The 25,030-nt window shown below is 41.8% G+C and overlaps 2 long non-coding RNA genes across 3 annotated transcripts; one reads left to right on the top strand and one right to left on the bottom strand.

Annotated features, from left to right (window-relative positions):
* Positions 1-410: 410 nt before the first annotated feature.
* Positions 411-23,914, bottom strand: Gm30160. 2 transcript variants are annotated; one of them, XR_001778959.2, is made up of 6 exons: positions 23,721-23,914; positions 22,227-22,498; positions 20,814-20,989; positions 19,321-19,449; positions 1,150-3,602; positions 411-917 (listed from the first exon to the last, which is right to left on the bottom strand). It is a non-coding gene; the product is annotated as a predicted gene, 30160 (long non-coding RNA). The 2 variants fall into 2 exon arrangements; XR_003947861.1 differs by lacking the exons at positions 20,814-20,989; positions 22,227-22,498.
* Gm39660 lies at positions 10,972-24,412 on the top strand. Its single transcript, XR_001778956.2, has 3 exons — positions 10,972-11,207; positions 16,230-16,298; positions 21,996-24,412. It is a non-coding gene; the product is annotated as a predicted gene, 39660 (long non-coding RNA).
* The last annotated feature ends 618 nt before the right edge of the window (positions 24,413-25,030 follow it).

Here is a 25,030-nt window from a genome sequence, read left to right as displayed (position 1 = left end):
TTTTATGTGTTTTTTGGCAGATGTAGCAAAAATATAAGAAATCCAATTTTCTCTCCACACATATACATTATATAAACACGTAGTGATTCACACATATATAAGCCACTGCACATATATATTATGAAACATGATTTTAAAATAATTGATGATTAAGATTTTCAGGTGATATAGACTCAGAATTGTTTAGAGCACGAGCTTTGAAATCCAAACTGTCCGGAGACATTATTTCATTCTTTTCTCCTTTGCTCATTGTAAACTTGAGCTAATATGTAAATTACAAACAGTCTTCTAAAATCAAGGGGAATGCCAACAAAATTATGTAGCTAATGAAAAGGCCAATGTGGTTTTTGTTTTTTATTTGTTTGCTTTTAAGTTGCCTTACCAAATTGGCCTATTGTGAGAATATTTGTTGATATAATACAAATCAGTTTGAAAGGACTTGGGAAAGATTTCAAGGGGAAAGCTTGACTTGCTGCAATGTATCTAGATGAACCAAATAGTTGATGTCATTGTCCATTTCTCATTGAAGACAGAATCCTGTGGTTGAGTACATGATCTCATGCCAGCAAATCATTGTTTCCAGCCCTGGACTAATCAAGTCTCCAGTGTAGACATTGTGCCCATTTTGTTCCTCCTGTGGTGCTAGGGTCACAAAGGAAGAACGTGTCCTTCAGTTTTATAGTTTATAGTTTCTGGTTGTCATAGTTTGTCCTTGAACCTCAGGACTTCTCAGAACATTTGCTTCAGATTCCTGTTTTAGGTGACTTGATTGAAGCCTGTAGTTAGTTTCCTGCCTTTAGCATCCTGCCTGGAGGTAATCTTGAAGCAAGAAGCCCAATCACAAGCATGAAAACAGGTAGGTAAGTGTGACAACAGCTCAGGTAACTTGCTGGTTGTGATGTGTTGGGTGACTTTTTCTGGGGAGACAAAGAAACATCTATTCACCCCAGACACTGAGGGAAAGAATAGACTAAAGAAAGAACTCTGTCTGAAACCAGCTTGAGAACCAATGAATTTAATGAGATCACTTAAAGAAGGATGGACAATTCAGAGGTAGCTACACCATTGTGAAGCCCCCACACCAGCAATGTCAAACTCAAGGGAAGCTGTACCACAGACCAAAATTCCACTCCTCAGAGAACCGTTTACCTCTCATAGAATCTCTGGGTGGGTCTCATGAAACTCTCATGATCTTCTGAGCCTTGGGAGATTCCACCTCCCTCCATGATAGAAGGAAAATAAACTTGATCACAAAGGTCTCCTCAGCTGCTTTGCATCAAGACAGCAAGGCTTCTGTCCAAGCCAGAGGGAAGAGCGACACTGCATTAGTTTATGTAAACAGCAAAGCTCAGCATTAGTAATGACCACTAATGGTGGAGGAAGGAGAGGAAGAGGCTGATGGTGTTTATTTATTACTACTCAGTGTCTGTCACATTCAGATTGCTAGCTCATAAAACACAAAGAAAACATTTTTACTAAGACACTGTCTTCACAAAGTATACTGTTGTTTTCTCCCATCCCTCCTGTGTCCAGATGAATTTTCTTGCTCCTTTCTTGAACTTGTAAATGTTATTCTGAATTTCTGGCTCACCTCCCCTTTATGTTTTTATTCTACAAAAATCTTTTCTGTTCATATGAGTTTAGATGCTGTTTCTACTCTAACATTTCCTAATCTTCCATCTCCCATTCTGAGCCTCAGAATTGCATACCTAGACAGACCCTTACTGTTGTCTGGATGCTTTTCCTGACCCTCAAAACCACACCCATTAGCCAAATCTTCAATTCTTCATTTCTATTTTAGGAAGCACCATGTTGTGTTTTTTTTTTTTTTTTAATCCAAGTCCTAAGCCAGAAAGCTGGGAGTCATCCAGGGAAGCTCGGATGCTTCTTCTGAATATGTCTTTGTTCCCAGTTTTCCACCTGGATTACTAAGATGCTCACCAGATCTGTGTCCATACTTCTTCAATTAAAAACTCACCATAAATCTTTTTGTTTATCTCTTGAGTATGTCTCTGGTCACTGTTACCTGAGCTCTAGTTGGTCCCATAGACAAGGCTCCCAGGCATCCACTTCTTCCCTTTCTCACCCAGCCTGAGAGCCTCCATAAGCTCCAAATGGAAACCAGAAAGTGTCTCTAGACCAGTTTGCAGCACCCACCCCAGGACTGCATGGCTCCATCTGTTCTTACCCCCAGACCTACTAACTAGACTCTTTAAAGAATGAAATCTTTGGTTTTCTCATTTGTACATATAGTACTAGTTAGGGATTTTCTGTATGATGTGAGATAGTAGTGGTGACTCTCTCTCTCTCTCTCCTTTCTCTCATCTCTCTCTTCTCTGTGCATGTGTGTGTACTACTGAGAGTTGCACAGAAACCCTTACACTTTGCACAGACCAGTCTCTCACTTCATCACACAACTACATCTCCAGATCCTAAATCTGTCTGTGTAAAATTTGGTGTTTATGCTTGTCTTAGTCAGTGTTCTATTGCTGTGAAGAGACACCATGACCAAGGCAACTCTTCAAAAGCAAAAGATTTTATTGGGGCTTGCTTAGTTTCAGAAGTTTAGCCTGTAATCCACACGGCAGGAAGCATGGTGGTATACAGACAGACATGGTGCTAGAAAAGTTGAAAGCGCTACATCCAGAGCTCCAGGAAGGGAGAAAGAGAGCCACTGGGCCTGGTTTGGGCTTCAGAAACCCAAAGCCCACTCCCAAGGGACACATTACTCCAACAGAGTACCTCCCAGTCCTTTCAAATAGCACCACTCTCTAATGACCACACATTTAAATACATGAGCCCGTGAAGGACATTCCTATTCAAGCCACCACAGTGCTGTGCTTGTGTATAGACTGAAATTGGTGTCTAGTTTGCCTTAATAAGTTCTGGAAGGAGATATAGGGTTTGGTGTGTGATGTGAGATGGGTCTGTCCTTTGTGTATACGGAAATGGTTATCTGCCTTTTATGACCAGGGCCTTCTATTCTTTGAGCATATAAACATATAAAGAGTGTCTCTCTAGAGTCTGGAGAGATGGGTCAGCAGTTAAGAACACCTGTTGCTCTTGCACAGGACCCTGATTTGGTTTCCAGCATTTGCATGGTGGCCCATTCATAATTTCAGCATTATGGGATTCAATGCCTCTTCTGACTTAAAAAGACACCAGGTATGTGTATGGTGCACACATGTGCACACAGGCAAAGCAGTCATAGTCATAAAATAAATATGTATTTTTAAATTTATATTCTCCACATAATCACCTGAGTGATCATCTTTTCCTGCTATGTATTGCTCTGACAACATCTCTGAAACTGGTAGCTTATAAAGAACGTATTTCCTCACAATCCTAAAGGCTGATAAGTCCAAAGACTAGGTTGCAGGAGCTGGTGAGGAGTTCCTTGGAATTCATTAGACTGGCTTACAGGCTGTGCTCTGAGGAGACCAAAAATGACTGTCTGAGGATAGAAAGGTTGAGAACATGATTCAGTCTACGAAGCTGGATGTTTCAGCAATCCCAATCTGGTACTAGGAGTCCTGGAGGATTCTGGAAAAGCTGCTGATTTTCATTCTAATTTGGAGTCCTGAAGACGTTGGTTCCAATAGCTGTAAAGGAATGCACAGGATAGATGAGCTTGCCAGTAAGAATGAAGTCAAGTGGGCAAAAAGCAAAGTTTTCTTCTTCTGTATCCTTTGATATGGGCTGCTACCAGAAGCTGTGGCCCAGGTTTAGCATGGATCTTCCTGCCTCTCAAACAGGAGCGCTCAGAGGCTTGGGTTTGAGTCGATTGCAGATGTAGTCAACTTTGACAACTGAGCTTACACATTACAGTTGCCACTATATTAGCATAAATTATAAATTTGTCCATATTATACAGACAAGTCACTCATGGTCTAGCCCTGGTCCGCCATCCACCCACTTCCTGCCCCACCCCCACCTCCTTTTCCATTAATTCCTATCAGAGTATGTCCCTCCCCCCCCCCCCCCCCCATCTAACTCCAGTCGCACTAGCCTTTGCCCTTACTGGCTGTCTGAAGGAGCCTTCCCTTGCCTTCTCATATGGCTGGGTCTCTTTGTAAGTTATCAGTTTCACATAATCCTTTATTTGCTTACTGTTTGTTTTCCAATGAAATACAAAGCTCGGGAATATCTATATTCTGGAATGGTAAGAGGAGAGTATCCAACAAGGACTCATTAAAGAAATGAATGAATACCAAAGTTATACAATAGATTATATGTCGAAAAACAGTGAGTGTTAAAGATGGTAATTAAGGCCAACATAATCATTTGAACCCATCATTTAGCCAAACCATGATTATATTTTATTTTCAACATGCCAAATAAACTTTGTTTTAAATTTTATTTAAGCAAAACAGATTCTTGCATGTATACATGGCCATAGTATTCATGATTGTATAGTCTAACTCTTAAAGTTACTTAATCATCACTGCAGTTTATTGGCTCTCAATTTTGAGAGAAAGAGAGAGAGAGGAAGAGTAAAGATTTTATTTGGGAAAGTTTTAGAGAGTTTTGGCAAATTTGTACATTTACAATGTTAGCAAAAAGCTTATGCTTTTATTGACCTGGTATCTGTACAGATTAGATGTCTAAGCAGAATATTTTTTAGTATGTAAATATTATGACTGGTTAGCCTAGGCATGGTTATGAGAGCATTCATTTCATTCTGAATAACAATTCTTGCTCATGCTGCTACCTTCTAAGACTTTATTTTCCATAAACTATAAGTTTGGTTTCAGTTGTCCCAGGAGGAATAACCAAGCTCACTTGCATCCTCTGTATACTGAACGACCTCAGCATGGGACAAAGACTGTTGATGAAATTCAGTTGGCTGGTGCTAAGACAGCAGCTGTAGGCAGTTAACTGAAAAAGAGTTTTCCCATCCTTTTAACTCTTGTCCTGATGAACCTATAAACAACCCAGTTTACTGATATCTGGAACATTCTCTCTTAGTTTCATTAATCTAGTTTCTGGTATGACATTTGCTTAGACTTGATTGAGTAGTATATTTTAACTTTCTTTTTCAAAATTAATTCTTATTTTTCCTTTGACAACTTTATATGTGTATACAATGTATCAAGATCACATCCATTCCCCATGTGTATATAATATATCATGTCTTAGTCAGGGTTTCTATTCCTGCACAAACATCATGACCAAGAAGCAAGTTGGAGAGGAAAGGGTTTGTTCGGCTTACACTTCCATATTGCTGTTCATCACCGAGGAAATCAGGACTGGAACTCAAGCAAGTCATGAAGCAGGAGCTGATGCAGAGGCCATAGAGGGATGTTCTTTACTGGCTTGCTTCCCCTGGCTTGCTCAACCTGCTCTGTTATAGAACCCAAGACTACCAGCCCAGAGATGGTCCCACCCACAAGGGGCCTCTCCCCCTTGATCACTAATTGAGAAAATGCCCCACAGCTGGATCTCATGGAGGCATTTCCCCAACTGAAGCTCCTTATTCTGTAATAACTCCAGCTTGTGTCAAGTTGACAGAAAACTAGCCAGTACATATGAAGAGCACATCCATTCCCCAGGTGTATACAATGTATCTAGATTATGTCCATTCCCCATGTGTATACAATGTATCTCCATCAAATCCAGTCCTGTGCATATACAGTGTATCTAGATCCCATCCATTCCCCATGTGTATACAATGTATCTAGATCACATCCACTCCCCACTCCCTTCTCCAGCTCCTCTCAGGATACCCCATCATGTCTCCCAACTTTTCTTTATTAAAGAGGGTTTTTTTTTTTAAATTAATGAGAATATAGATAAATGATGGGCAACTGTAAAAACAAACAAACAAAAAATCAGTGCTTCTTACTTGTCACTTTCTGAGAAAAAATACTTTTTAAGAAACTGGCCAAGAAATAGCTACTAATGTAAGATTTCAGACACAGAAAAGTCTTTATCTTATGCATATTGATCATGACAATAATAAAATAGACTGTACAGTTCCAAAATGGGAGAAGATCCCATTATATCTTCTAAAGTTGTAAATCAACAGGCCTAGTTACCCAGCTGCTAACCTTTTCTATGGGGAATAGTTCCTACATGATTCTCTTGTTAATCTAATGTCTATGGAGTGAGCACATGATAGAATGCTGCAGAGTAAAACTGGTTAAAGTCAATTGAATTGACTCAAATTTAAGTGCCCCAAATAAACTCAAGCTATTGTCAAGAGTTCTTAAGCTCTATCAGGATAACTGAAACCTTAACCTTTATGCTAACTTGACTCTTAAGTGAAAATACTTCATGAACAAAGATCTGTCCAAAAATATATCTAAATGCCAGGCATGGTGGTACCTGCCTTTATTCCCCTATGCACTAAGGAGACAGAGGCAGGAGGATAGCTGTGAGTTTGAGTCCAGCCTGCTCTTAATAGCAACTTCCAGACCAGTTGGGGCTGAATAGAAGATGTTGTCTAAATATACCTATGTATTTATATATATATTATATATATATAAATATATAAAATTATATATTTGACTTTCTGGTCTTCCCATCTCCATGCCTCCATCTCTCTAGCACTGGCTGCCATACGGGTTTGTGTGGTGTTAGGGATCAAACTCAGGTCTTTCTTCTTGTTACACAAGCTGTCTATCATCTGCATTACATCCATCCCTGTGTTCCATACATAATTTATATATATATATATATATATATATATATATATATATATATAGAGAGAGAGAGAGAGAGAGAGAGAGAGAGTATGTAGCTATCTCCTGAGAAACAATCAATCATTACTGGCAAGGGGAACCCATATCAGCATAATTCCAAAAGCCCCAAATAAAGGTATAAATACAACACCAAAATGTGCATATTTCCTTTCTGGTGCCTTTGTGGTGAAGGATAATCTGATAGCATATTTTTTTCTCATAAATAGCAGAATGCTAATGTCAAGTGGGTCTTGACACCCTCTAATACACCCACATTTGCTGCCTAGGGAAAGAGGGCAGAAAATGAAAACAGATCAAGCAGTCATATCTACCTAGCAAAGGGCTTGGATTTGAAACTCCTTCTCCCTCCACCCTCACCAACACCACCACCAACAGAATTTTCTCAACTACAGTGTATTTTCTCTTTGCAAATTTTCTTATTGAAGGAAGATATTTGAAGAGGAACTTGGACTAAAAAGACTAAAGGGAATTGCCAGATAGATTAGTAAGAAACATTTTCCGTGTCTTCTGGGCTTTCTCCATAGGAGCTCTGTGAGCCCAAAAAAACCAATGTTCCATTTTGTGTGATGAATCAGCCCCTCCCCCACTGCTGTGCATCTGTCTGGGCCTTAGCCCGGTACCATCCTGGGAAGAGCTGGGAAAGTAGTCATTGGAGTCATTTCCTGTGTTCTGTGGTTCAGATCAGGGATGCCAATTGAGAAAGATCAAATGCCTAACACAGAAAACAGACTAGCAGTGGGTAGGCAACGGGAAGTGGAAAATGGTAAGAAAACAACATGGCATAGGGGAGAAGGTGAGAAGATGGTTGGGCCATGTTAAAGTTAAGCCACATGAGGAAGTGATATAACTATTACAAGCCTGATTCTCTTTGCCTATAAAACAGAAACAACACACCATATGTCTCAATATCCTTATGAAGATCAAAGAAGATAATATATAAATCATATAGGTTTCATATATTATATCGAAATACGATCTCATATATCCAAGGCTGGCTTTGAACTCACTATGTAGCCAACTTTGACCTTCTGATCTTCCCATCTCCATGCCTCCATCTCTCTAGCACTGGCTGCCATACGGGTTTGTGTGGTGTTAGGGATCAAACTCAGGTCTTTCTTCTTGTTACACAAGCTGTCTATCATCTGCATTACATCCGTCCCTGTGTTCCATACATAATTTAGGAGAGATTTACCTTTTATAAAATGAAAGGTCGCCTTGGGAGATGGATAGAGTAGGTTTCTTTAGAAAGGGACTAGGGTACTATAGAAGCTCCTTGAAATATCAGCTTCTTCCCCTGAGCCCATTACCTTTCATTCACTTGTAATATACAAAGATAGTTTCCAAACTATTGTATGTACCAGGGTCATCAGGAGAGACAGGATTCTGATACAGTCTGGGTCTGGGGTAGGGTAGTGTAGGACTGAGAAAAGAAATCAGGTATGTTGTCACTATTAGTGCCAACTGCTTTTAGAACATCTTCTGCTGCCGCTTCTGCTGCTGGTGCTCCTTCTTCTTCTTCTTCTTCTTCTTCTTCTTCTTCTTCTTCTTCTTCTCCTTCCACCTCCTCCTTCCTCCTTCTCCTTCCTCCTCCTTCTCCTCCTTCTTCCTCTTCCTCCTCCTCTTCCTCCTCCTCCTCTCCCTCCTCCTCTTCCTCCTCTTCCTCCTCCTCTTCCTCCTCCTCTCCCTCCTCCTCTTCCTCCTCTTCCTCCTCCTCTTCCTCCTCTTCCTCCTCTTCTTCCTCCTCTTCCTCCTCTTCCTCCTCCTCCTCCTCCTCCTCCTCCTCCTCTTCCTCCTCCTCCTCCTCCTCCTCCTCCTCCTCCTCCTCCTCCTCCTCCTCCACCTTTGGAATGCATAGCTCAGTTTAAAGTTAAAAAAGAGCAGAAAAAAATTCTAGGTCAACACTTAATAACCAGACAGTTTATCTTAAATGAAAAACTTGGGAATATATTTTTCCACTTCTACAAATTTATTAAATTCCTTATTACTTCTTTTTACAGGTGAAAACTGTAATCAGTGATACACTAAATCAAAAACTATGACCCAAATACTGTTGGACTTGTTGTTTAGGATGCATAAATGAAGCACATTTACAAAAGTCCAGCTTTATACAAGTGCAGATTATTGTTATTTGTGTCAAGTTCAAACACTGGTGTTCCAATTGTAGCTGGAAGACATTTGATTTGTTTAGTCTTATTTGGTTTCACCAAAGTTGATCTTCTCAATTCTGTTAGAGTTATTTGGTTGTTTTTCTTTTTAATATGAACTGAATATAATTTCACAGCTCCAGAATTTGTATGTTGAAGATCATACTCTCATTGTGGGTGTATTTGTTGATGGGATATCAAAGAAAGTAACTAAAGTCAAAGGTGCTCATATAGGAGGGGTCTGATAGGATTTACACTCTCATAAGAAGGGAAGTCAGTGAACTGAGTCTCCCTGTTTATATGTAGGACCAAGTGAAGGGTAGCTAGCTGTTTGCAAGCCAGCAAAAGAGCCACTGACAGAACCTGCCAGGCTCTGTCAGTCCTTGTTCTTGGACTTCTAGACACCAGAACTGTGGGGAAAATAAAATTTTGTTCTTCAAGCAGCCCGTTCTGTTTTTTTAAATGGCATCCAAAACAGAGTAATATTTCTGGATGTCCTTGGCTGGGAGAATTTCTTCTAAACTCTGAATCAGACATTGAGTGGGGTATCTTCCATTCGTCCTAACAGATCCAGTCTATTCTCCCATTTCCGTTTATCACTAGTTGGTTGCTCATCTCTCTTAAGCTAAAGAAACTGATAATATGATTGTCAGCATTTTAAAAATTGAGAGATTTTCCAACGCATGAAAATAGATCTAGATTTCCAGGTTCCCATGGAAAAGTGCATGATCTGGCAACAGAACCTGTGAGAATAAGTTGGTGATTCTCCTGCAGACTGGGCAGTAACTTGCACACTGGGCATAGCTCCCTTCTGGCATCCTTCAATCAATTACTTTACCAGACTAGTCACTGTGGCCACCTAAAAATACCATCTCAGCTCTTCATACAATGGGATGAAGGACTGAAAGCCCAGATGCTCAGAATCTCTTTTACTGTCTGTCACAGGTGTTGCTGGGAACATCCCACCCACTTCAGCCTTTCCCGGAGCTCTGTCTGCGAGTGGTTGAAGTCACTGTTTGGAAGTGGTTAGCAGAAATGTATTATAAAATGTTTCTCTCCGTCCTGGAAGGACCAATCCTCAGTCCAGAAGACTAAAATGGGTCTTGTCCTTACAAGTACATGTTAGGCCTTTATTCTTGACAGTTAGCCCCACTGTCAGATTTACTATTTCAGTGTGTTATATAATGTTACTCTGGATTGAGCAACCCACTCTATGGCAGGAGGGATGCAACCAATGGGCATATGACCATGGACTCTACTTGTACCACACAGAAGCTACTTGATTGCAATGCAGTAGACTTCCTGAAGACACAGCCTAGGCACCAACTTGAGGATTACTGTGTTTACATCACTAGAACTAAAATACATAAGGGAGGGGCTGGAGAGATGGCTCAGCAGTTAAGAGCACTGACTGCCCTTCCTAAGGTCCTGAGTTCAAAGTCCAGCAATCACATAGTGGCTTACAACCATCTGTAATGAGATCTGATGCCCTCTTCTGGTGTGTCTGAAGTCAGCTACAGTGTACTTATTTATAATAATAGATAAATCTTTGGGCCAGAGAGAGCAGGGACTGAGCAAGCAGGGTCGACCAGAGCGAGCAGAGGTCCTAAATTCAATTCCTAACAACCACATGAAGGCTCACAGCCATCTGTACAGCTACAGTGTACTCATATACATAAATAAAAATAAATCTTAAAAAAAAATAAAACATATAAGGGGGAAGCATTTATTATGGCTCACAATTCAGGGGACACAGACCACCATAGAAAGAAAGGCATGGGTGTAGGCAGGGAACAGTGAGACAAGGGGAGCAGGCCTGGAGCAAGTGTGGGATTGAGGCATGTCCAAACCTCAGAAACAGCCTCCTGAGATCGACAGGAGTAGGATCACTCCCTCCCTGCCCCAGGCTTGCATGTCCAGGCTCACATAGACCTGCTTCTCCATCTCCCCCCTCCCCTGCCCCCAGAAGGTCATGTAACCAGGTTAAACAGCCTCTCTCCTTATAAGGTCATGTCCAGAAGCACCTGGAATTCCTTCTTATGCAAATGAGGCATCCCCAGCACCCTGGCCCCAGCCAATACTGTACATTTACCCCAAGAGCCCCTGCTTGCCCCTCAGAGGTTTAAGAAGCCTTTGTTTCTGCCATTAAATGAGCAGTCTCACTGAAGCTGTTCTCAGCAGGCTCACAGCCACCTGGGGTCTATTCTGCTCCCAGCTTCCCAACTTAGGATCTGCCAGCTGTGATTCTCAGCCAATCATGAGGATACAGGTGGAGAAGCAGAGCCTGACCAGCACATGGTAGCCAGAGAGACTTCCAACTGTGGCAGGAGGGGTGTAGGCTAAATCAGTAGCCAATAAGGTAGGTACACCTGTCCCTGCAATACCTCTAAAAGATTCTACAATCTACCAGAAGCTGGGGAATGAATGTTCAAACCATGAATTTGCAGGGACTTTTCACATCCAAATAATAATGATGATAGTATATGAGGATAGAACACAGAAATTTAATGACTATTATATCAGTCCTATGCCCTCAATAATAGTGTCTGGTCCCCTAAAGATGAAACTAGAAACAAGCCCATTTATCATCACTTCCAGTGAACTTCAAAATCATCTATCAGACTTGCTGAGAGCCACACTAAACCTTAAGCTTCAGCTGCCACCAGGTCATTTCTTGTGCTAGAAGATCAGCAGGCGAAAGGGAAGTTTGCAAATGGTTACTGTGATCTTGATTGTTGTGAGAAGTTATTTAGTCTCTTTTCCTGTTGCTGATAGATAGATAGATAGATAGATAGATAGATAGATGAGATAGAGATAGAGATAGAGATAGAGATAGAGATATATCAAAAAGCAACTTAAGGGAGAAAGGGTTTGTTTAACTCACAGTTAGAGGTGCAGTCCCTGATGGTGGAGAAGTGAAGGCATTGTGACCTTGAGGTATGGTAAAGTACCACTCACATCTCATCCCCAGCCAGGAAACGAGAAGGGATGGATGCACGCATGCTACCCAGCTCCCTCTCTCCATCTATACACCTCATCATCCTAGCCAGGGAATGGTCTTGCCCACAGAAAGATGGGTCTTTCCATCTCCATTAACATATCCTTGACAACCCCTCACTGGCATTCCTAGAGGCCTATTTCTGAGATCACTCTAGATCCATTTAGATCTTAATCAAGATGGCAACAGTAACCATCACAGAAGTTAGATTATCACAAGAGTTAGTAACCTCTAGATTACTGCTAGATAGTGTTGGCAAGAAGGAATGGGGCAGGACTTTGGTAGTCTCTTAGGCTGTCTATTGGTATTCTCAGATCCTTTACATTGTGGTCAACTACCAGGACCATGGTATCAAATTTGATAGTAACTCAGGCTCAGAACCCTCAGCAAGTGAGCTCTGCCACGTTTCTCTTGCAGGAGGGCTTCCTCAGCTCACGTTTATGTAGCTTTGAAACAATCTTCCATCTTAATTACTGGCCCTATTTTTACCACTCTGTTAAAGCTTTCTTTTTCTCATTCAGGCCGCTTCAACTGACAGATTGGGAGTCAAGAATGAGGGTAAAGGGGAGACATAATTAGGATATTTTATGGTCCTAGAACCAAACATAAAAACGTGGGCTGTAATCCTTTTCAAAAACCTCCTTCACGTAAGGTTTTCCAGAAATCCAGAAGAATTGAGAAGTTGTGGTAGGCCGGAGAGAGAATAGGCCTGACGTGTGCACTGATGCTCACCGAGCTGGGATGCTATAACGTTATTAGCAACAACTCCCACCTGAAGTCTTCACTGAACTTTGCCCATAGATAACGGATAGGGGAGGGGGGTAGCCTCCTAATACGCACTAGGAGTGACTTCTTGCACATTCCAGAACTAACACCTGAGTGGCACAGGGATACAAATGTCCTGTTCTCTTGCCTCAAGACAGTAGGACAGACTGTGGAGCTAGCTCAACTTGGTCTGGAGCTCCATCCAGCAGGGGAAGAATTCTAAAGCTGAAATACATTCTCACTTCACTTGTTCCCTGCTGTGTTTTGAATCAGATGTACTGGCCACGGGCATGCACGCTGTAGGCTTGGTCTCCAGACAGTAGTGCAGGCTTAGTAGGGTGTGGAAGGCTCAGGAGTGGGCCATCACCGGTGAAAGTAATTCGCAGGGTGTGAGTCTTTGAAGGCTATACCAGGGCTCGGATTCCTCTTTGCTTCCTGGTCCATGGAGTTGTAAACAACCCCCATACCGCATTCCTACTACAAAGATTTCCCCTCAGGGATGGACTGAGACCTTTTGAAATGATGAAGCAAAATAAATCTTTCCTCCCTTAAGGTGTTTCTGTCAGGGGTGTTCATGGTGATGTTAAAGTAATGAGTACATCCGTCTCCCTCAAAGATGTCTCCTGAGGGTGTGACCTTAGTTAATCACTGCACAAAGATCCAAAGCTCGGGCTCTTTCCTGAGTTGTAAAAGTAACTTTTATTCTCCTGACATAATTGTCATCTCTGAGGCTCACTGCCTCGGTTTGCCAACCTAGGCCTAGTCCTGGAAGCTTCTGCCCGCCATACAATCTTACCTAAGCCTAGAGTGTTTTCAGCTCCTGACCATTACTGGTGAATACAGGTGTGTACTAAGGGCATGTCTGTATTCTAGTCAGAGGGATTAAATCGGAGGCGTGTACTAAGAGCTGAGCCACACCACAACTAGAAACTGTTTGGGGGTTGTTTTGTTTTGCTTTGTTCTCAGTGAAGCACAGGGTCCACGGTGTAATCAAATATCCTGCAAGACTGGGCTGTCCTTAGATCATCTCACACCCTGTTGCCTTCTCTCACACCATACTGAAACATTCTCCTGCTCTGTTCATGCCGGAGGACTAGTCATGTCAGCTTACCCGAGGACTAGTCATGTCAGCTTACCAAGGACTAGTCATGTCAGCTTACCGAGGGTGTGAGCTTATGGGTATGGAAGACTCTTCATCCTTTTGTCATTGAGGAATTTATTTTATTTTATTTTATTTTTGGTTTTGCGAGACAGGGTTTCTCTGTATAGCCTAGCTGTCCTGGAACTCACTCTGTAGACCAGGCTGGCCTCAAACTCTGAAATCTGCCTGCCTCTGCTTCCCAAGTGCTGGGGTTAAAGGCATGTGTCACCACTGTCCGGTGTCATTGAGGATTTTGCACAGAAGTCCAAGACCCTTTGTGTTTTGAAAGCTCTGAAGGTCTAAAAGCTATAGAAATAGAGACCCCCAACTGCTCACAAAGTGAAAGTTGCCCAGGAATCTGAACACGTTCTCTATAAACAACAGGGAACTTAGGCAGGTATGCTTGTTTCCTTTTGTAGATTTTTACTTCTCATGGATGTAAATACTTCATTTTCGTGTATTGACTGTATAAAATGTGGGTTTTGTTGTGATGTTTTCATACATGCATATAATGTACTTTGACCACACTCATAGTCTCTATTACATTCTCTTCTCCCTTAGAGACAAAATTGCTTTAAATTATTGAAATTACTTCTGGATTTCCAGCTCATACTGCTCATAGCAAATCTTGAGAAATTTATAGTAATGTTCTTTGTATAATAAGGTTCTTATTTCGATCTAAAAACCTAAACCCTTAAGATGTTGAGTTTAAAGTTAAGCAAGAGTTTTCTGGGCTGGAAGAATGGCTCAGAGGTTAAGAACACTGTCCTCCAGAGCACTTGGGTTAGTTCCCAGCTTCCACACCGTGGCTAACAATGGTTTGTAACGTCAGCTCCAGGGGCCTGACACCCTCTTCTGGCTTCCATGGGCACGAGGCACACACAAACATACATGCAGGGGAAAAAAACATACACACATAATAGAAATATAAATATCAAAAAATTAAGAAAAAAATCAAGAGTTTTTCTGTCCTATGCTGCTTTACAATTTTAGTTGTTTTGTTTTGTTTTATCTTCAGTTTCAAATATTTTCAGAGATGAGAGAAAACTCTGGAATCAGGGGAAAGTCCCTTTCTTAAATATACCTCGTTATTTTTGTGCCTAGAAGTGTTGGTGCCATTAGGAAGGCTCCTTTCTGCCATCAGGATACTTTGTGTGGGCACGCAGTGCACAGCAAGGGTGACAGTGGTATCCTATTGACAGGAAGAAGAGAGACAGCAGCGTAATCCTAAAAGCGAATTTTCATCTTATGGGCTATAAAAGTAATAGGTGTTGGTGTCTTTCTCCACCTCTGTGCCTAAGTTTTTTGTTTGTTTGTTTTTGTCTTTGTCTTTTTTATATCAAGATGGCACTCATTTTCCTCCAGGATTTTCTCTGGAAATCTGCCAGGGTTCCAAGGTTTGTCTTAAAACCACAGCACGTTACTAACATAAAGATGGCCAACGCTTTATAGCCACTGTTTCGGAAGAGTCTGTAAATGCCACTTAAAATTATCAAATCTCTCTCAGATTTAGTCGAAAGTGTTGCATCATTTCTCTTCAATTTTAAGTTTAGAAGGGTTTTTTTTTTCTTTTTTCTGCAGTTAAATCATGATAGTGTCCAGTTTTTTTACATTTTGTTTTATGTGGATGGTTTTCACAGTATTGTGAACACAATTTGCTTGTTGTATAACATGATTTTCCAAAGGTTCTTTCTCCACACGATTTTTTTTAACCTAGTCTTAGAATGTTTTAAAATGCCCCCCCTCCTCCCGTCCTTCCCTCCCTCTTCCCTCTCCTGAGCACATCTGCTTTGTCACTGTTGGGAAGAGTGGAGCACTCATGTGTTCTTGAGGAGGAGTCAGACACAATGACCCAGGGTAGAGTGCAGAAGCCCAGGGAGGTAGCAATCGTCCACAGGAGGCCGTGGTGTGCAGTGGAGCTTTAATGGGATGAGGGACACTTGGGCGGGTTAAAAGGTCCACCCTCACATAAGCTTTTAGTTCCCAGGAAAAGAGCATTCCCAGGGGAGTGATGCCCTGGCCGTGATACCAAAGCCTGGGCTGACTCAGGAAAACACTGATGGAGGGGTGGCTCCGATGTAGGTTTCAAGCTTAGTGTATCTGAGGAATTGAGAGGCTCGCACCTTAAGGGCAAGGAGGAAATGAAGTCCACAGTTAAGGGTAGTCATGGCGGTCCTACAGCAGAGGCTTGACCCTTGACTGACATAGTCTGGGTTGAAATAACAGGAAGAGCTTGCTACAGGGCACTGGGGACCAAAGGGAGAGGATAGCTACATGTCAGAAGAGGGTTCAGAGCCCCTGGAATGGGAGTTACAGACATTGTAAACTTCTGTATGGGAGCAGTCAGGGCTCTTAACTACTAAGTCCTCTCTAGCTCTCCCAAAGTCAGATAATTTTTTTTATTTATCTTATGAATTTTAATTTAAAAGAAAATTTCACCTTACTATAACTAAACCATTCTGATAATATTTGCTCAGGATCCCCTTAGATGACAAGCTATCCTGAGGCCACCCACTCTCTCCCCACTCCTCAGTGGCTGCTTTAAGGTAAGCTGGGCTCCTCTCCCCTTGGTATCTCAAAGGCTTCTTGCTGATTCTGCCAGTGTTGTCTGTGGCTTAATCTTCACACAGGCAACTGAGGAAATCTTTGAAAAATAGAATCCAATTCGCACACTGTTCTGTTGGTAACACTCCTAAGTCTCCCCATGGCTTAGTGTCAAAGTTTTAAGTCCTTCCTGGCCTTTGCTCTCCCTCTGGAGGTCCAGCCAGTTTCCTAACTCTCACTTCCTGGTTCCCTTGTTATGGCCCCAGGGTACTGCTGCTCACTGGCCCTAGAGGCATGGTTCTTTCCTTCAGTAAACTTGAGTTCTCCGTTCAAAGGGGAAGGGCTGTTTCTAAGGGCTCTGCTAGTCGACTCTATCTTCCTTGCTTTCTTTAGTTTCTCCAAGGACCCTAGAGCCCACTGAAAGGATCTTCTTTGTAGCTTCCTTGGCTGGACAGAAACCTTGTTTCATATTTAATTGCTACATTGCCATACCTAGAACTGATGTAGTATTACTGTGAAAGATGTATGAATAGCAAAAGTAGAGGGACTTACGGGCACACCTTGGGTCAGGATGCCAAGTCAGGAGCAATCTCTAATTCTAGAATTTTGGAGGCCAAGTCAGGAGTTTAAAGTCACCCGAAAGTATGTAGTGAGTGCCAGGCTACCCCAGGCTATATTGCCTCAGTAAAACCAAGAAGGAAGAGGATAAAGGAGAAGAGGAAGAAGAGGAGGAGGAAGAAGGAAAATTGTGTGAGAAGGACTTTTTAGCCATGTAAACATTTTCCATTCTGTTTTACTCTGTAGCTCCAGCTGGCCTGGAATTCACTATATAGAATTCACTACACACACACACACACACACACACACACACACACACACTCACTCACACATAAACACAAACACGAGTGTTGTGCTGCTGTGAGATTCTTTTCCCCCAATGGCATGTTTCTCAAAATATACCCATTGTTAAGTAGCATATGGTTGTATATGTGTATGTATGTATGTATGTATGTATGTATGTATGCAATGCAAAAGTATTTGAAACTAAGTTTCAGACCAGTGAAGCACGGTTACACTGTCCTTCAGAAGGTCAGGCATTGTGTTTGCCATGGTGCTTAATTCTTGCATCTAGAGAAAATGTCACCTTACTCTTTTGTCTGTTGAGAACTTTGCTACTCATGGAAAAACTAAGTCCATGTTCTCGTAGAAGCTCATGTGACCTAAATTTAACTGCTTGTTTCCTCATTATTAGATTCAGATTAAAAATTCACATCAGAGCTACTGTTCAGGGGTTGGATGCGAGGGGCAGAGGGAGCAGAGCGCTGTGAATTTGAGTTCATCAAGATATATTATAATATATATTATACAGCCTCAGACTTCTTCCCTCCCCCAGGAGCCTCCCCGAGCCCCACTGCTCATAGTCAGTTTTATACAATTAGTCGCACAGATTGAATAGTTTAACAGAAGAGGCACTCAAGTAGGGTTTGAAAAAACAGAGCAGTTACGCATTGTCAGAGCAAAGAGAGATCAAGTTCTGTGGCGTGGGATGTTTTCCTTTTAAAAAATTGCAATTCCAGCAGCCTCAACCAAAGGTGTGGTGGCCCTGTCACCAAAAGGCAATCTCCTCAGGCCAGAGGGACTGATGGGAAGACAGATTGAAAGTGCTAAAGTGTTTTGTTTTCCTATCTGGAGCTCATTAGCTCTGTTTTCATGAAGCATAGATTCCCAACAGACTTCCATCTCTCCCTGTCTTAATTTCACAGGATCCATCAAATCGTGATGTAAACACTGATGGAAAGCCGACAGGACTTCACTCTGTAGCCCAAGCTGGCCTTGAACTCCAGGCAGTCCTCTAGCTGCCTCAGTTTCCCCAAGTGCTAGGATTATCCAAGACGTGCTCTTAATGCCACGGGTGGCTGAGGGTGAATATTTATAGGCTACAGGACTCCCATTCCCGGTGGCAAGAATCATTGGCTGAATATGAAGGACAAGGTCGAAAAGGATGGGCTGGGGACGCTCTCATTTCAAAAGAGAAGGAAAGCAGGAGGTTAGGGTTTTACATTTTTATTATTTAATCAATTATTTACAATGTATCTCTCACATGTGTGCGTGTATGTGTGTATGTGTGTGAGCCTGTGTGTATGTGTGTGAGCCTGTGTATGTTGGTGTGTGTATATATGTGTGAGTATGTGTTGGTGTGTGTGATTGTGTCTGTGTGTGTCTGTGTGTGTATGAGTATGTGACTATGTGTGTATGTTGGTGTGTGTGAGTGTGCCTGTGTGTATATGTGTGTCTGTGTGTATGTGAGCATGTGTGTATGTGTTTGTGAGTATGTGTATATGTGTGTGTTGGTGTGTGTGAATGTGTCTGTGTGTGTATGTATGTATATGTGTGTGTGTTGTTGTGTGAGTGGGTCTGTGTGTGGGTGTGTGTGAGTGTGTCTGTATGTGTGTGGCTCAGCTGCAGAATTCTTGCCTAGTAAGCACAAGTCCCTGTGTTCAGTCCCCAGCACAGGAAGAATAAAAATTAAAATAAAAAAGCAAAACTATATCATAGAGATTTTTCTTCTCCCATTCTCAGATCCCCACGGTCTTGAGAATAAAACACGAAATTGCCTAAAACCTTTCAGAACTGCCAGATGGATGCGGAGCATGGCATGGCTGGCTTTATGACAAGGCTGTCATGTGACTTCTGAGTAAAGTCTGGGGACCCTGACACGATGGGATCAAAGTCAGGAAAGCAGAAAGTCGCTTTCACGAAAAGGACTAAAAGTCAGCTCGAGTCACACGTGCAAAGCTGAGCTATTTTTCATGAGTAGCCTGGAGGTTTTATTGACTTTCAAAATATTCATGCTTCTGATTTTTCAAAGTCTGCTTATCATGGGATGCTTCGATTTTGATATCATATCCAGGAATGGGCAGAAAGGGGTACTTTGTCACTGACCACAGGACATGAGCAAATAAATTTTTAGAGTAATTTAAAAGGAAGGGGAACTCAGTGAGAGTCATTTTCTTGAATCCTCACCTTCTTCAAACCTGATGAAAGGGCACTGGGATGGCAGAATAGACCGGAGAACTCGAAACAGATCAGACTGCGATTTATATTCAACTTCATTGTTTCTTCAGATCAAAGTGGGCCATGGGTACGTGGGCACTATGGAAAAGCAGAGAAGCCAAAAATAAAGCTGAAATACAATTTTGTCTTACATTTGATTTGGGTGAGGTACTTACTCAATAATAAGCAAGGTTTCAAAGATGATCAAAATGTAATATGGGAAGGGGAGGCATATGGTTGGAAGATATGTATTCGGAATTGGGCAGGAGAACTAAGAGTTTCCAGCTTCCTCACCACTGGCTATATAGCAAGGAATTACTTGATGCTGTTAAGTCTAATTTTCTTGAGTTATAAACAGGGCTTGTGCTATCTCGTTGTTGGATCCAAGCAAACTGGGGTTATTCGCTAGGTAGAGTGTGTGTGTGTAGATAACACACAACAGTCACTATTTCTCTGACACCATTATTCCCAAATGCATCCCTTTTGACTTTGGCCTCTAAATTCAGCCCTTTAAGATTCCTGCTCCACATGGGAAGTGGAATCCTGCCTGGATTACCAAAAAAGAACAACAGTTTAAGAGTCTTCACTCTTTGCCCGACATGGTGGTGCATGCCAATAATCCCAGTGGATGGAGAAACTGAGGCATGAACAGGCTTCCCTGGGATTTAAGGACAGACCGGGCTACATACTGTTACAGGTCAGCCTAAGCTACGACTCGAGTGAGTCCTTTCTCTTTTAAGAGAAGAGGAAGAAAAGAGAAGAGAAGAGGAGGAGGAAGAGGAATAGAAGGAAAAGAATATTAGCATTGTCATGCTAAGCCTCCGAATTGAGTTCACTGCCTCAGGATGGGGAGGAATGGCAGGAGGCTGAGAAGGCAAGGTTTTTATTGAGCAGCAGGGTGACAGCTTCCTGCAATATGGCAGAGCCTGGAACACTCATTGTCAGGTAGCAGACTTCTGCTTCCCAGGAGTGGGTCAATCTGGTCCCACCCCATGGGTAAATTAGGTCTAGAGCTGGGGTGAATCTGATTGATTAATTTGACCATATGTGTGGAATTCTAGATGAGCCAGGTCAAAGAGAAAGCCCCTGGAAAGCCTTCCAGTTGATGATATGGGGTGGGGGTGGGAGGAGTGGACACAAAGAACTAGGAAGTCCAGAGGACAGAGGCTAATGATTAACTGGTGTGATAAGTCAAGTCCTTTGGATTTTAGTCCTTGACAACAGATAGTTTATGGTAAAACTCAGGACTCTTGTTGCAGTTGACTAGGTGTGCTACCAGGACATAGAGATATTTTTGTTTTCCTTAAACCCATGACTCTAACTTCCCATAGAGTTGTACTGCCTAGTTCCTAAGTTGTATTAATATCACATTATTGATAATAGCCCCATCTAGAACCTCTTTGGGTAACAACTGGATCAAAATAGAGCAAGAGTGGAAAGTTTGACAACTCCAAAGTACTTACATCTTCTCTTTCCATACCAGGCTTTAAATAAAAGATAGAGTACTTTTTGATGCTTTCTCTCTTTTCCTAGTTACACTCTTTGCCTTCAACTTTGTCAAAAAATCCACTTTTAACATCAGAAACCAAGTCTTTCTTCACACAGGCCTCCATCGAGCTGGTTCCCCAGCTTCTTTGGTCTGAAGAAATGATTGCTGATTCAGTAGACCAGAAAGAAGGACGTGCCCAAGACTCCCACCCCTTCATCCTTCCGTCTAACTCCCTACCTCTGTCAGATTGTGACAGCCAGAACACAAAGCAGTATTTTGATCTCTGGTCTTCTGCAATTCTTATGAAATGCTTTAATCACTTCCCCTTCTGCTCCCGCAACTTCCTTTCTTATATTCTTTCAAAACCTTTGCTTTTGAAATCATCCCATCCACCCACTTTGTAACTCTGCATAAAAACAGAGAACTCCCTTCCCTCCTCTGCATTTTATCTAAGTCAAGTCCAAAACCAGAACTTAGCCCTACTCAAAGATATCTTAATTATATTCACAACTCTTCTGTCCCTTCAGCCTCTTATCTTTCTTCCTCTCAGTCCTGGGCAACTGTCTTCTGGTGAACTTTGCCCCTGCACAAAATCTCTACTCCTAGCCACAGAGATTTGGGTCACTCCATCTCACTCCAAATGATCTCACAGCAAATTATCTTTGCTGCTATGGGAGTTTCCTAGTGTTCCTGTGGGTTGACACCCCACTATTTTATTTTAGTGTGATTTTCCCCTCTCCATCTTTGCTTAACTTCATGCATGCAATCTAGTATCCTATTTAAAGAAGATCTTGTCTATGAATGATATAGAAAACAAAAGAAATTTTTGGTTTATTAAATCTTCCTGCAGTAAACAACGGCTCTGAGTATGTTGCTGCAAACACAAATGACTAGCAACCTCAGGTTCATGCTCATAAATCTCACACTACCATTTCCCTCTTGCATGCAATGTCTGTATTTCCCTGGCCCTTGGGAATAAGGATAAGTTGCTGGTGTATTTTCCCACCAACGTATTGGCCTCTTCCTTATCAGAAAACGCTTCCTTCCTGTCTTGTGGGTGAGTTAGGGAATTTTTTTTTTCTTAGCTATTTTCTGCTTCTGTAGCTCCTTCTGTCCTCGAAGGCTTCCGTAATCTATGTTTCTTGCCTCTCTGCAGAGGAAGAGCCCTGTGTCCCATGTGGCGAACCCATGCCTGACAGAGAACATGAAGGAGGAACATGTATACTTCTGCCCATCACACTGCCTGTTTTGGTTGTTTGAACAACCCCATATCTCATATTCATTTCTTTAAAAACTTAGACTTCTGCAGTATGCCTGTCCAGGAGGATGTCTGCCAAGTCGCCAGTATGAGAGGCAATTAGTTCCAAGGTGACAATGTGCTGAATACCTTCGTTTGCCATCTTCATTTGGGTGACTTGTTTGAAAACAGAGACTCATTGTTCCCATCTATGGCCTATTCCTGTGTGAGACAGGCTTCCGCTGCATGATGTCCAAACACCTCTGTGAACCCCACTTTCAGTTCCTGTGTGATGTCTACTTGCTTGCTGTAGGTTTTCCAACGTTCTCTGAAGAGATCTTTAGAATACTGCCAAGTCCTGAATCAGACCTTTCCAAAGCATACCCACTCAGTTTTGTGCACATCTATGCAAACATTTGCAGCTATATTCAGGAAAAAAAAAAAAAAAAGATGTGTTTTAGAGCATTAGTGGTTTTTGCTGGTGGCCTGGCCTCCTCTTTCACAGGAAGGGAAGAGAAAAAGATCTGCTGAGCTCTTTCCATTCAGGATCCCAGCTTTGTCTCAGCAGTTTTCCAGAACCCTGGTGCCAGCTCACTTTGCACGTAGAAAACTCAGAAAAATGAAATGGTTCAAGGCTCTGAACTAAGCTCTCACCAGGGTCTCATGTTCAAGGCTGCCAAGGGATGTGTACCCTTAAGGGCGTTTCCCCACCTCCTTGGATCAACCTCATCCAGAACAACTAACGAAGACAGTAAAACGACTTATCCCGTGTCTGGAAAGAAAAGAAAACCTGTCAACCTTCCAAGCACAAGAGAAATAGCGTCGGTAATAAATTGCTTCTAGAGCAGTACATGAGGTAGACTGTAAAATACAAATAAGTTAATGATTGTGCTTAAATAGTAAAGGGAAGCGCAGACATTTATCACAGTCCCTTTTTAAATGAGGGTTCTATTCAGTATTTTGAAGTGTTCATTCACACATCTGCTCCACATCTGTAGTCTGTCTACAGTATTATGTCTGGTGGCAATGATGAAATCACATGATCTCTCTCTATTGAAAGGTGAATCTAAGAGGCCTTTCTTCTGGGCATGATGTTACGAAACAAGCGGGTAAGGAAAGAGGATCTGAGAATAGCAGAGGCCCGAGTATCTGGAGAGAAACTACATAACACTGTAGACAGTCCAGAGGTATTCCAGGAAACAGCTTAGGACAGACTCTAAGATAAATACGTTTCTCTGTTATCATGTTATGGGTGAAGGTTAGACAGCATTCCATCATCGGTATGTAAACGGTTTTATCTATAATTGATCGGTTCACTAACACCACCAGGATTTTTCTTAAATCCTCTTCTGTCCAGTTCTGTTTTAACTTGTGAGAGGATAAACTCTATCATGTTTGTTCAAGTTGAACAATGAGTTAAAGAACTATCAGGTTTCAGAATTGGATGTAGACCCAACCTATAGGATCCGGCAAAATGTCTCTTTGCCCTTTCTCCATAACGTCTAAATCTACATTATATTCTGATCATGAAGCTCCTGGACCACATTGATCTCCTTATCTTAGTGCCCAGAACTTTAGGGTGTTCAGTGATACAGAAAAGGAAAATGGCAGCTGTGGGAGGAAGTAAGGTTGCTAACCACTCACCATGAGACTGGGAACAGTCACAAGGGTGTCCATACGTAAGAAGCTGAGACAAAGGAGAGAGGGTCAAAATGATGAGAGACAAAGCAATCGCTGGACTGGAAAACAGGGAGGGGTCTCCTACGTTGAGTGTAGGCACACCATAAAACCCTAGCAAGGCAAGAAAAGAGTCCTGTTATCATTATGTTATTAGCTCAGTGAGAAACCATTCAGACTCAGGACCTTTAGAATTTTAAGATATTTAAATTTTCTATTATTTTTGAAGCCACTGAGTTCATAGCCACTTGGTATAGCAAGCATAGGAGGCTATCCAGTATTCTGTTCTATGAACCAGTTATAAAGTATGGGTAATCGGATTGGTAGTGATACATGTATTGGAGTGGGGGAAATAGGGGATACATGTATTTTAGATATTTATAAAAATATATTTCTGGTACCTAGAAGAAGTTTTAATGCAGCTAAACTCTGAGGAGTTTTGTTTTGCTTTGCTTATTAAAGGAAATAGAGTCCAGACAAAAGTGTATGCTGTCAATCCTAGCAAAGATGGGCCGATCTCTGTAAGTTTAAGGTCAGCCTGGTCTACATAGCAAATTCCAGACTAGCTTGCTCTATATACTGAGTTCTAGATCAGTCAGGGCTATACAGTGATCCCTTGTCAAAAAATAAAAAAATAAAATACTAGTGGTTCATTATAACATCCTATGTTTTGATTGATTGTGTTTGTTGTTGTTGTGATTGGGGGTTTTGAGGGGGACTGGGTTTTTGTTTGTTTTTTTTTTTTTTTTTTTTTTTTTTTTTAGATTTTTGTTTTTTGTTTGGTTTGGTTTTTCGAGACAGCATTCCTCTGTGTAGCCTTGGCTATCCTAGAACTCACCCTGTAGACAGATCCGTTACTCTTTGCTTCCTGAGTGCTGAGATTAAAGGTATGTGCCACCACTGCCCTGTTATTTGTGTATCTGTTTGTTTGTTTGTTTTTATGTCTACAAATGTGTATAATAAGGTTTGAAGTATTTATACTCCCGCAGATTAAAACCTTTCTGAAGACACTGTCAAGTAGAGCCACGGTTATATTAAGCTAACATTGGCATGTCTTCTTGTATAATGAAATTTGAAAGACAAACATCTAAACCTTCCCTCTCATGGCTAGCTGAGAGAGCCTTTGGTATTGGTGTATTTCCACTGGAGAATATTAATGCCACATCTTCACAGCAGATGATGTGTCTTCTGTCTAGGTTTGAAATAAAAGCTCTCTGTGCCTACTCACAGGGAATGATGTGAGCACTCTTAGTTCTGCTGAGCACAAGCAAAGTCTT

The sequence above is a fragment of the Mus musculus genome, chromosome 1, assembly GCF_000001635.26.
Source record: "Mus musculus strain C57BL/6J chromosome 1, GRCm38.p6 C57BL/6J".
NCBI classification, from domain to species: Eukaryota; Metazoa; Chordata; class Mammalia; order Rodentia; family Muridae; genus Mus; species Mus musculus.
The sequence above is the reverse complement of the archived record's forward strand: the minus strand, read 5'-3'. Positions and strand labels throughout refer to the sequence as shown.